Source organism: Sorex araneus, chromosome X (assembly GCF_027595985.1).
Source record: "Sorex araneus isolate mSorAra2 chromosome X, mSorAra2.pri, whole genome shotgun sequence".
In the NCBI taxonomy this organism is placed as follows: Eukaryota; Metazoa; Chordata; class Mammalia; order Eulipotyphla; family Soricidae; genus Sorex; species Sorex araneus.
In genome coordinates this window covers 76,635,991-76,648,290 of record NC_073313.1, presented here as the reverse complement: position 1 = coordinate 76,648,290, position 12,300 = coordinate 76,635,991, and the positions used below count along the sequence as shown (strand labels likewise).

Genomic DNA, 12,300 nt, shown 5'->3' with positions numbered 1-12,300 from the left:
CCAGCACCACTTGTTAAAGAGGCCTTTCTTGCACCATTACATATTAGTTACTCTTTTATCAAAGATTAAATGATCACATATTTGAGAGTTGTGCCAGGATGTTCAATTCTATTCCATTGGTCTTCAGGTCTGTCTTTATTCCAATATCATGCTGTTTTAATTGCTACTACTTTGTAGTACAGTCTGAAGTTGGAAAAAATGATGCCTCCCATCTTCTTTCTCCCAAGGATTGCTTTAGCTATTTGTGGGGGCTAATTATTCCATATGAATTTCAGAAATGTTAGATCTATTTCTTTGAAAATTGTCATGGGTATCCTTGTAGGGACCATACTGAATCTATATATTGCTTTGGGGAGTATTGCCATTTTGACAATGTTAATATTCTCCATCAATTACAGGGAATCTGTCTCCATTTTTTCATGTCCTCTTTTAGTTCTTGAAGTAGTGTTTTATAGTTTTCTTTGTATAGGTCCTTTATTTCTTTAGTTGAGGTGATTCTGAGGTACTTGATTTCTTACTTATTTTATTAATTTTATTTATTTAAATTTTTAAATTTTATTTTTATTTTTTGCGTCCATGATCACAAGCCCAGAGTCTAAGATCACAAAGTTCCACATTACCTGGGTTCCGTGGCACTCCGCTCATGCTTGAGGACTCTGGGCTCAATGGGACCTGGGAGCAGAGATCCTCTGCCTGTTTCCCCTAGTCTCTGGCCACCCAGGGGTCACACTCATAAGCCACCTCCTGCTGGCGCCAGATAATCTCCTCATTGGCCAAACTCCATAACTCATGGCTGCTTCTCCCAGAAAGGAGCATAAATTGAGGCTCCCATAACCATGCCACCGGATTTCGAACCAGGGGCTGTTTCCACTCAGGGTGCCCCAGAAGGGGGTGGGTAAGAGCCCTCCATGCCCCAAGGGACCCATCCACGGCAGTCAACCTCCACTACCCAACTGCCACCATGCTCCAGGCCACTTTCTACATGCTCGGGCCAAGCCTCATGCATGAGTGAACATATTCCTGGACAGCTTTGTCCGCTTTGCAGCTGCGTGGCACATCATAAGACACTCCCTACCCATTTTCCATAAAATCATAAAGGGAAATATAAATATATGCCTCTTAGAGAGCCCGACAAGCTACCAAGAGTACCTCGTCCACATGGCAGAGCCTGGCAAGCTCCCCTTGGCATATTCGATATGCCGAAAACAATAACAATAACAGGTCTCATTACCATGACCCTGAAAGAGCCTCCAATAATTGGGAAAGATGAGTAAGGATCGGCTGCTAAAATCTCAGGGCTGGGATGAATGGAGACATTACTGGTTCCTGCTTGAGTAAATTGATGAACAATGGGATGACAGTGATACAGTGATTTATTTTTCTAATGAATCACCATGAGATAGTTACAGTCTTACAAAATTTCTTGCTCACATTTCAGTCATACAATGATTGAGTACCCATCCCTTCACCAGTGCCCATTCTCCACCACCAATGTACCCAGTATCCCTCCCACATCCCCGCCCTCCCCCCACCTCTGTGGCAGGCAGATTCCCGTTTTACTTGCTCTCTCCTTTAGGTTGTTGTGGTCTGCAGTGCAAGTATTAAGTGGCCATCATGTTCAGTCTATAGTCTACTCTCAATACACATCTCCCATCCCGAGTAGATCCTCCAAGCATCCTTTCCTTGGTGGTCCCTTCTCTATCTGAACTGCCTTTTCCCTCAGCATGTATGGATTGTTTCTAGGTCGTGGAGCAATCCTCCTGTTCCTTGTCTCTATTATCTTTGGGTGTTAGTCTCCCATTTTGTTACTTTAGATTTCACAAATGAGTGCTATCTTCCTATGTCTGTCTCTCTCTGACTTATTTCACTTAGCATGATACTCTCCATGTTAATCCACTTATATGCAAATTTCATAACTTCATATTTTCTAACAGCTGCATAGTATTCCATTGTGTACATGGTATTTGATTTCTGAGGCACAATTTTGAATGAGATTTTTTAAATATCTCCTTTTTCTCTTTCATTATTTATATATAGGAAAGCCATAGACTTTGGGGTATTGATTTTATAACCAGCCACTTTACTATACAAAGCTATTTTTCCTGGAGCTTTTTGTAGTCTTTAGGATTTTCGAAGTATAGTATCATGCCATCTGCAAATAGTAATTGCTTAATATCTTCCTTTTCTACCTGGATGCCCTCGATATCTTTTCTTGCCTAACTTTTATGACAAATGCTTCCAGTATTCTATTGAATAGAATTGGTGAGAGTGGGCAACCTTGTCTAGTGCCTGATCTTAGAGGGAAGGCTTTTAGTTTTTCTCCGTTGAGGATAATGCTTGCAGTGGGACTCTAAGAGGTGGCTTTGGTTATATTGAGGAAAGTTACTTCAACTCTTCTTTTGTTGAGAGGTTTTTTTTTTTATCATGAATGGGTTCTGGATCTTGTCAAATGCTTTCTCTTCATCTATTGATATCATATGGTTTTTATTTTTTCTTTTACTTAATTTTTTATTTTGCTGTTCAGCTTGCGAATGTTAAATTATCATTGCATCCCCAGAATGAATCCTACTTGCTCATGGTATATGATTTTTTTATGAGTTATTGCTTTTTATTTGCTAGCATTTTGTTTAGGATATTTGCATCTGTGTTCATCAGGGATATGACTGCAATTTAATTTTTTTTCTCCATATGATTTTAGTATCATAGTGATATTTGCCTCATAAATTTTTGGGAATGTTTCACTTTCTTCAATTTCCTGGAAAAACTTGAGAAGGATTGGCAATGTGTCCTCTCTAAAAGTTTAGATGAATTTACTAATCAATCCATTTGGGCCATGGCTTTTGTTTTTGGGGATACTTTTGTTTACTTTTTTATATTTTAATATAAGAGTACTGTTATTCATCCTGCAATTAAGCTGATTGAATTGGGCATGATGTCCACATTACATTTTTATTCTGAATGTTAATGTTATTTTATTATTATTATTTCCCCCTTCTATTGATTCACTGTGAGATACAGTTATGAAGATTTCATATTTGAGCTTCGTTCATACAATCATCAAATATCCATCTCTGGTGCACATTTTCCACTACCAAAATCCCCAGTATTCCCCCCACCCTGTTCCAACCCTTCCCCTGCCTGCATGGAAGAAAATTTCCCCCGTATTCTCTCTTTACTTTGGTTGCATTCGATATTTAGACACCAGTCCCACCACCACTCAAACCTGCTGAAAACGCAATGCTAGATGATTTGTTTTGTATTATTTGTTATGGATAGAATATAATATCCAGGAAATTCTGTGTTGTTCTCTTCTGGGAGCTTTAGTTTAGAGTCCCTGGGTCTTGGCCCTTTATGAGATTACATGGAGCTGGAGGCATGTAATGCCTCCGTGGGTGTGACTGCCAAGCTACTGGAAAACTGGGGACCTGGGGGTAGAAGGCCCAGTCCTGATCCAGGTGGTCTTGGAAACCTCAATCACGGGTTCCACTTACCTCCATGCCAGCAGCCTTGACTGCATCTTTTGATCTGTTTCAAGATTTATGGGGCTCTGAAATAAGGCCAATAAATGAGCTTATATAGCTGAGCTGGAGGTGGTTTGTGGGTGTGGCTCCCACATACCTCCTAAATTTTGGCCCTTTAATTTCTTGGTAAACTTAGTCCCAAGTTGTTGAGATCTGGCAAAAGGCACAGCAGCAATTTGGGGTTTCTGGAAGTCTGAAGGCACCATCAGGCTGCTGATGCACTCACCCCATAGGTACAGGTTAACCTGCTGGTAGTACTATACCCACTTTGTTACCTTTTTAATTTTATTAATAATCATAGGTCTGTTTTCGTATTTCAAGTATTAGTTCAGCGTTGGGAGGTTATATGAATACAAAATTTATCCATTTTTTCCTATGTTCACCTGTTTCATGGCATATGGATTCTCAAAGTAATCTCTGATGATCCATGGAACTTCTCTGGTTTCTGTTGTGATGCTGGGATGCATTTGAATTGGTTTCTTATTGGTTTAAACACTATAGAATTTCACTGGTAATAACCTGTATCTACATAGAATTTCCCACTCCCACTACCAAAGTTCAAGTGTCATCTCACCATTTAAAAGACCCCTTGCCTTATTCGTCCCTTTCCTTCTAGTAACCATCATTGTTTTAACCAAGATTGAAGGTAGTTTTGGTGTTTTTGTGCCAGTTCCTTTCTGTTAGTATTTATATTCCTTATATGCCAAAGATAATATAGTAATTTATTCCATGAGTTATTCACCTCACATAACCACCTCCAGTTTCATCCGTTTTGCCCCACCAGGTACAATTTCATCTTCTTAAATGTGTGAGTAATACATTGAGTATTACAGACTACAGCTTCTATGTTTGGGCATTTAGGTTAAGTCCATGTTTTCTTTACTGTGAATAATATTCCTTTGAACTTCGGGTTGCAAACATCTTTGAAATTAGTGTTTTCATGTCCTTCAGTTAAATACTTAGGAGAGTACTGTTGAATCATATGAAATTTTCATTTTTGTCTATTAAGAGAATACAGAATGGGGGGATGCATCAGGGTGGGTTTACTCCTCCTGCCTCTGCACTTAGGCATCACTCTCTGCAGTGCTCAGGAACCTTTTGCAAGACAAGAACCTCACCCACTTTGCTGTATCTCCAGCCACTTTGTACAGTAAATTTTGAATTTATTAGTTTAATTGCAGTTTGGAACCAAAGCACAAAGTGCTCAGGGCTTACTCTTGGATCTGAGCTTAGGCATCATTCCTGGTAGTCCTGTGGGGAACCTTTGGACTCTTGAAAATTGAATACGACTTAGCTGCTGGAGTGAAAAGCAGCCTATCAACTATCCTATCTCTGCTAACCCTCTATTATTTTAATTTGCCCCAGAAAAAAATTTCTGCTTCACCTGCCAAGTTTCTGAGAACCCAGGTTCGATTCCTCCACCCCTCTTGGAGAGCTAGGCAAGCTACCAAGAGTATCCCCCCCACAAGGCAGAGCCTGGCAAGCTCTCTATGGTGTATTCGATATGCTAAAACCAGTAACAACAAATCTCACAATGGAGGTGTTACTGGTGCCCACTCAAGCAAATCAATGAACAATGGGACAACAGTCTTTTTTTTATTGAATCACTGTGAGCTACACTTAAAAAGCTTTCAGAATACAAAGACAATCTACAGAATGGGAAAGGATATTTACCCAATATCCACCAGATAAGGGGTTGATGTCAAGGGTGTATAAAGCACTGGTTGAACTCTACAAGAAGAAAACATCCAACCCCATCAGAAAATGGGGCAAAGAAATGAACAGAAACTTTCCCAAGGAAGAGATACGAATGGCCAAAAGGCACATGAAGAAGTGCTCTACATCACTAATCATCAGGGAGATGCAGATCAAAACAACCATGAGATACCACCTCACACCACAGAGACTGGCACACATCCAAAAGAACAAAAGCAACCACTGTTGGAGAGGATGTGGGGAGAAAGGGACCCTTCTACACTGCTAGTGGCAATGCCGACTGGTTCAGCCCTTTTGGGAAACAATATGGACGATTCTCAAAAAATTAGAAATTGAGCTCCCACTTGACCCAGCAATACCACTGCTGGGAATATATCCCAGAGAAGCAAAAAAGTAATGTCGAAATGACATCTGCACTTATATGTTCATTGCAGCACTATTAACAATAGCCAGAATCTGGAAAAAACCTGAGTGCCCTAGAACAGATGACTGGTTGAAGAAACTTTGGTACATCTGTACAATGGAATACTATGCAGCTGTTAGAAAAAATGAGGTTATGACGTTTGCATATAAGTGGATCAGCATGGAAAGTATCATGCTAAGTGAAATGAGTCAGAAAGAGAGAGAGAGACAGACATAGAAAGATTGCACTCATCTGTGGAATATAGAATAACAGAATAGGAGACCAACACCCAAGAATAGTAGAAATAAGTACCAGGAGGTTGACTCCATGGCTTGGAAGCTGGCCTCACATGCTAGGGAGAGTGCAACTCAGATAGAGAAGGGAACACCAAGTAAAATGTGGTTGGAGGCCACTCGGGGGAAGGGTGATGTGTGCTGAATGTAGACTAGAGACTGAACACAATGGCCACTCAACACCTTTATTGCAAACCACAACACCTAATTAGAGAGAGAGAACAAAAGGGAATACCCTGCCACAGTGACAGGGTTGGGGGGGGGAGATGGGATTGGTGGGGTGGGGGATGCTGGGTTTATTGGTGGTGGAGAATGGGCACTGGTGAAGGGATGGGTTCTCGAACTTTGTATGAGGGAAACGTGAGCACAAAAATGTATAAATCTGTAAATGTACCCTCACGGTGATTCACTGAAAGATAAGTAAACTAAAAAGAAATAAAAAATAAAAAAAAGCTTTCAGGGTTTGAATTTCAATCATACAATGATTGAACACCCATCCCTCCATCAGTGTACATTTTCCACCACTAATGTCCCCAGTTTCCCAGTATCCCTCCTACTCCTCAGGCCTGGCCCACCCCTCTGCCTGCCTCTATGGCAGACAATTTTCCTTTTTTTTCTCTCTCTCTCTACTTATGGACAATATGGTTTGCAATGCAGATAAAGAGAGGCCATCATGTACTTTGAGCACACATCTCCCACCCTGAGCGATCCCTCCAACCATCATTGACGTAATGATTCCTTTTCAGTCCCAGCTGCCTTCTCCCCCAGCTCATATGGCCATCTAAAAATATCGAACACTTCACGAATTTGCATGTCATCCTTGCACAGGGGCCATGCCGATCTTCTCTGTATCATTCCAATTTTAGTATATGTGCTGCCGAAGCGAGCACTCATTTTTATCATTTTAATAATTCTCCATATTGTTTTCCATTTGGCTGTATCAATCTTCACTCCACCAGTAGTGTACCAGAATTCTTTTATATCCATACCATAACTGACTTTTTGTTCTTAACTTACTATCATAGGTCATTCTCACAAGTGTGAAGTGATTTTTATTTAAATTTTCCTAATTATAAGTGTTCTTGGACATTTTTTCATGTACCCCTGGGCTATTGAATATCTTCTTTGAGAAGCGCCTGTCCAGGTCTTTTATTCACTTTTATTGAGTTGCTTAGGGATTTTTTCTTTGTTAAAGTCTGTGAGATTTTTATTTTTTTTGGTTAAACAATATAGTTTTTATTGAACAAAACTTACTTAGGAAAGTGTTAGGGGAGAGAAAGAGAGAAAATATCTATTCAAGAGAACATGGGCTTTTCCACAGTGGAAAAAGCAAGCAAAGAGACATAGGGATAAGCAAGCAAGATATATTCAAGAGAGAACATGTGCTTGAAGGGAAAGCCTAAAATCTGATTTTTAAAATTAATTTTGTGTATCAATCTCTTCTTAGATGTATCATGGGCAAATACCTTCTCTCAATTGCTAGATTGCCTGCATTTTATTTTTTGTAGTATAGTTTCTTTTACTTTGGAATCTTTTTAATTTCATATGCTTTCATTTATTAATAACAAGAGAGTATTTTATTTTATTGTTTATTTGTTTATTTAAGTTGAATCACCATGAGATAGTTGCAAAAGTATTTTGATCAGATTTCAGTCATACCATGTTCCAACACTCATCCCTCCACAAGTGTGCATTATCCACCACCAATTTCCCCCATATCCCTACTGTCATCCTCTCTCCCCCAGCATGTCTCTATTGTAGGCTGGATCTTTTCTTTTCTCTCGTTATCTCTCTGTCCCCAAGAGGGTATATTATTTTAATTTTTATATGATTTTTATTTTTTTAATTTTTTAAACTTTTAAAATTTGAACCACTGTGAGACAGACCATTACAAGGCTGTTCATGATTGGATTTCAGTCATACAATATTCCAACACCCAGCCCTCCACCAGTGAACATTTCCCAGCACCAGGTTCTCCAGTTCCCTCCCATCACCCTACCCCAACCCCTGCCTGCCTCTCTCTCTCTCTTTTTCTCTCTATCTCCAAGAGAGTATTTTAAAGCTGAATAGAGGTATCATAGCATTTCATTTCATTGAGTTTCAGAGAGGTCATGCAGTTTCTTTGGGGTCTCACAACTAGTAATACTTTTTTCCTCAAAGCTGGCATTCTTCATTCCACTCTCCAGCCTTACTTTCTTTTTGAGGGCATGGATTAAGGCTTCTATCAGAAAAAGTGATCAGTGAATTGTTGATTGACTATGTACATGTCTCTATGTAATATATGTAATAAAGGAGTATCTATTACTTTGTTAGTGGTATCCATAAAGAGGTGCTAGATAAAGGGATTCTCTCCAGACCAATTCCCCTTCTCTTATGGTCTCCAAAGGTGGGACACTCAGATCTCCAGTCCCTCAGTTCTTGTGTACTATCAGTTCGCTAACTAAGCCTGTCTATGTGATTATTCTTTGATGTAATTGCATTTGATAGATAAGGTTTAAAATTTTATTCGTTTAATAGTTAGTTAAAATATTTAATATGGAATTTCATGTGTATAGGAAGGCCTTTAAATGTATATAATGATTAAACATGTTGGAGAAAGAACAATTGTGGCAATAAATGAAAAGGACACAGGCAATTAGATTAAAGCTATTTTCTAGCAAATGCATACAGGTGCCAAGGGTTATGTTGAATTAGGAATACAAAGATCATTAAGACATGGGCTTTTTCCAATTTACTTACTCTAATTCACAATGTTACATTGACATATCAGGCGATAATATTTATGCATATATGTCAATATTTCCCTAAAGTAAAAAAGTGGACTGTGTTATGGAGTATGCATGATATACATATTGCTGTATTGAGAGTGGGAATGGTTCGGTGGCTTAGTATAATGTGCAGTATTATGCACTGTAGCACTGTCGTCCCATTGTTCATGGATTTGCTCGAGTGGGCACCAGTAACGTCTCCATTGTGAGACTTGTTACTGTTTTTGGCATACCGAATACACCATGGGTAGCTTGCCAGACTCTGCCATGCAGGCAAGATACTCTCGGTAGCTTTCCAGTCTCTCTGAGAGAGATGGATGAATTGAACCCAGGTCGGCCGCATGCAAAGCAAACGCCCTACATGCTGTACTATCACTCCACTCCATATAGTATTATACATTTATTTATTGTCTAGGGGCCACATCCTGCAATGGTAAATCAAGGCTTACTCCTGTCTCTGTGCTTAGAAATTACTCCTGGTGAGGCTCAGGGGACCATGTCAGGGTACCAGGAATTGAATCGGGTATAGCCACATAGAAGGCAAGTACCCCACCCACAGTACTATTGCTCTGACATGAATGTAATACATTTTAGTTGTTTTCAAACTTTTGATGGATACAAAAGTATGTCTTTTGGTATTTTATTTAATTATGATCTCATTATTAGTGACTTGGCTTCTTTTCATGTATATTGGCCTTTAGGGTTTCCTTTTTTGTGACTTGATTGTTCATAGCATTTACTTTTGGTTTCTTATTGAATTGCAGAGAGTCCCTTGCCCCCGCGCCTAGCTATCATCACCAGAGCCCCTCAGAGGGAGTGGGTTTCAGTTTCCCTCCCTGCCCAGAGCAGGGCCCCACAGCTGAAGACCTCCGGAGTCCAGCCACAGCCATGCTCAAGGCCCCTCTCCATATGTTTGGACGAGCCTCATGCATGAAGGAACTGGCATAGGAACCCAGAGTTGTGGGACCCAGGGCTGAGATCTCTAAGGCTGCTCGGATTGGGACTGGGCCTCTCCTGCCCAGATCCCCTATGTTCCAGTAGCTAGGCCGTCACACCCAGAAACTTCCCCCTGGAGCCATGTAATCACAACAACGGCCAACATCCAGAGACTATAAAACCAAGTTCATGGAAGCTTTGCAGCCACGAGACATCTTATAGCCTAGTTCTCCCTCTCAGAGAACATGGCAAGGTACTGAGAGTTTCCTGCCCACATGGGAGAGCTTCGCAAACTCCGCGTGGCATATTCATATGCCAAAACCAGTAACAATGATAGGTCTCATTTCCCTGACCCTGAAAGAGCCCCCAATGCAGCACCATTGGGAAGGACAAGTAAAGAGAGGCTTCAAAAATCTCAGGGCTAGGGAGAATGGAGACGTTACTGAGACCGCTTGAGAAAATCGACGATCAACAGGATGATGATGATGATGATGATGATGATGATGATGATGATGATGATGATGATGCTTATTGAATCATTGGAACTCTATTTTATACACTTTGCAAATTGTCATTTTGTGTTTGTAGATATGTTTTGATGATATCACTTGCTTTTTAACTTTGCTTGTTGCATTTTTCTATGCACAAAACTTCATATTTTTATTAGCTGTGCTTTTAAATTTTCATTACTTGCTATTTTTATCTTGTTTTAAAGGGGTTTTCCCCATACTAAGAATACAAATAGAGCCATCGAGGTAGTACAGAGGGTATGTTACTTGCTTTGCATGAGGACCACCTGGCTTCAATTCCTGGCACCCGATATGGTCCCTTGAACTCACCAGGAGAGGTACATCCCTGACCACATAGCCAGGATTAAGCCCTGAGCACTGCTGTGTACAACCCCCAAACAAAAAAATTAAACACATACCACTAAATCTTCTATATAGATATTTACATTGTATGTTTAGTGATTTTTCTCCTATGCTCAAAATATGAACTTTTACTTATTCCCAAACCCCTATGTTTAGTCTTTTAAGCTTTCTTAAATTTTGCATATGGAATAAGATAAACATCAACTATTCTCTCCCTTAAATGAATAACTGATATGTCCTGATTAGATTTTCCAAAGTGTGCAGGTCCCTTCACTTATTTATTTTAAGAATATTTTATTGACTTACCATTGCTTTACAATACTACGAAATTTCAGAGGTTTGACTTCATACCCCCACATGAATATAGAATTCCCATTCCCACATCTAAAATTCAGTTATCTCACCACCAAAAGGCCCCTCTGCCCCTTCCTCCTCCGATAGCCATAATAAGTTTTGCTTCTTACTAATTTGTTTGCTTTAGGAATGCATGTCCCACTTTTCCCCACCAATTTTAAGTGTGACGTTCACTGTACACTATTTTTTCCATGCATATACAGATGCTTTTTATCCACTTTTCTCCATGTATAGATCTATATCAAACTTCCTTTTCCCATAGCCTTAATGGAATATTAACAAGAATGCCTTTGATTCTTTAATATTTATGCAATTCATTCAAAGTATACTCAATGCTATTTACAATCTTTAAGCTAGATAGTATTATTGAATGAAGATTAAGTTGCATGTTGCTCAAAGGTCAGTATTGGAGAGAAAGAGTTTGTGTGAAAAAAAACAGGTTTATTTAGCCATTACCAGCCAGAAAAGATGGGGTTTTTGTCACAAAAAAATTCCAAATTACAAAAGTCTATTGAAGGAAGCAGGCTAAAGAAGAGAAGGGTAGTAGGCTGGTGGGGAAGAAGGGGCCCAGTCTTGTAGCATCCTGCAGACATGGGGGTTGGGGTGGGGGGATGAAATCACTGGGGCATGCCAATGTGTTCTCTGTAAAACTTAAGATAAGACCATTCTGCAAATTTGGCATTTGATGGTCTAAGAGGCATCATCTGGGATAAGACATCTGTTGTCTGTTCTTTTCCCCGCATTTGGGGTTGGCTCCTAGTTTGACATTAAACACACAGTGAAAAGAAATATTTCATAATATTAGGGAAAGGCAGAAGCAAAGGGTGAGAGAAAGATCTGGAAATTCTTGGAGAACAAAATGAAGTGTCTAATGTCTGTTTTCCCCACTTAATGCTATATAGTAGTGAAAATATTGTATTGGAAAATATAATATCCACATGCAGTGGCTTCAGAGTTACTTTATTACTATAAAATAATCATTCTAAAAAGGACATATAAACAGAAAATATATGTTGAATGATATTGCACATTCTTATATTTCCTGTTAATATGAAAGAATTAGCTGAGAGTTTGATATTAGAGGCTATTGGATTTTGTACTTGAACTGACCAAAAGGACTCAACTGTTCTTTGCCCCTCCCCCACATATTGAAAGCAACTTTCACTCCAGACATTTTCTGTAGAGGAACGCTTAGAAACAGGTTAAAGAAAAAAATCTGAAGAATGCAACAGAGTATAAAAGGGAAGGGAATAATATTCAGAGAACCATTTTCTTTATGCACAAAGAATTTTAATAGCATTTGTGGTTGTGATGAAAATAGTCTTTTCCTAAATAATTATCCATCTATTTATTGTAACAGCTACATTTTTTGCATTTCAATGTTTGTGGCATTCCTATAAGAATATGTTGCTTTTACTTTTACTTAGGAGTTTGACA

At 39.3% G+C, this 12,300-nt stretch overlaps 1 non-coding gene across 1 annotated transcript; it reads right to left on the bottom strand.

Annotated features, from left to right (window-relative positions):
• Positions 1-6,716: 6,716 nt before the first annotated feature.
• LOC129400427 (U6 spliceosomal RNA) lies at positions 6,717-6,823 on the bottom strand. The gene has a single exon (XR_008627670.1). It is a non-coding gene; the product is annotated as a U6 spliceosomal RNA (small nuclear RNA).
• Positions 6,824-12,300: the final 5,477 nt, after the last annotated feature.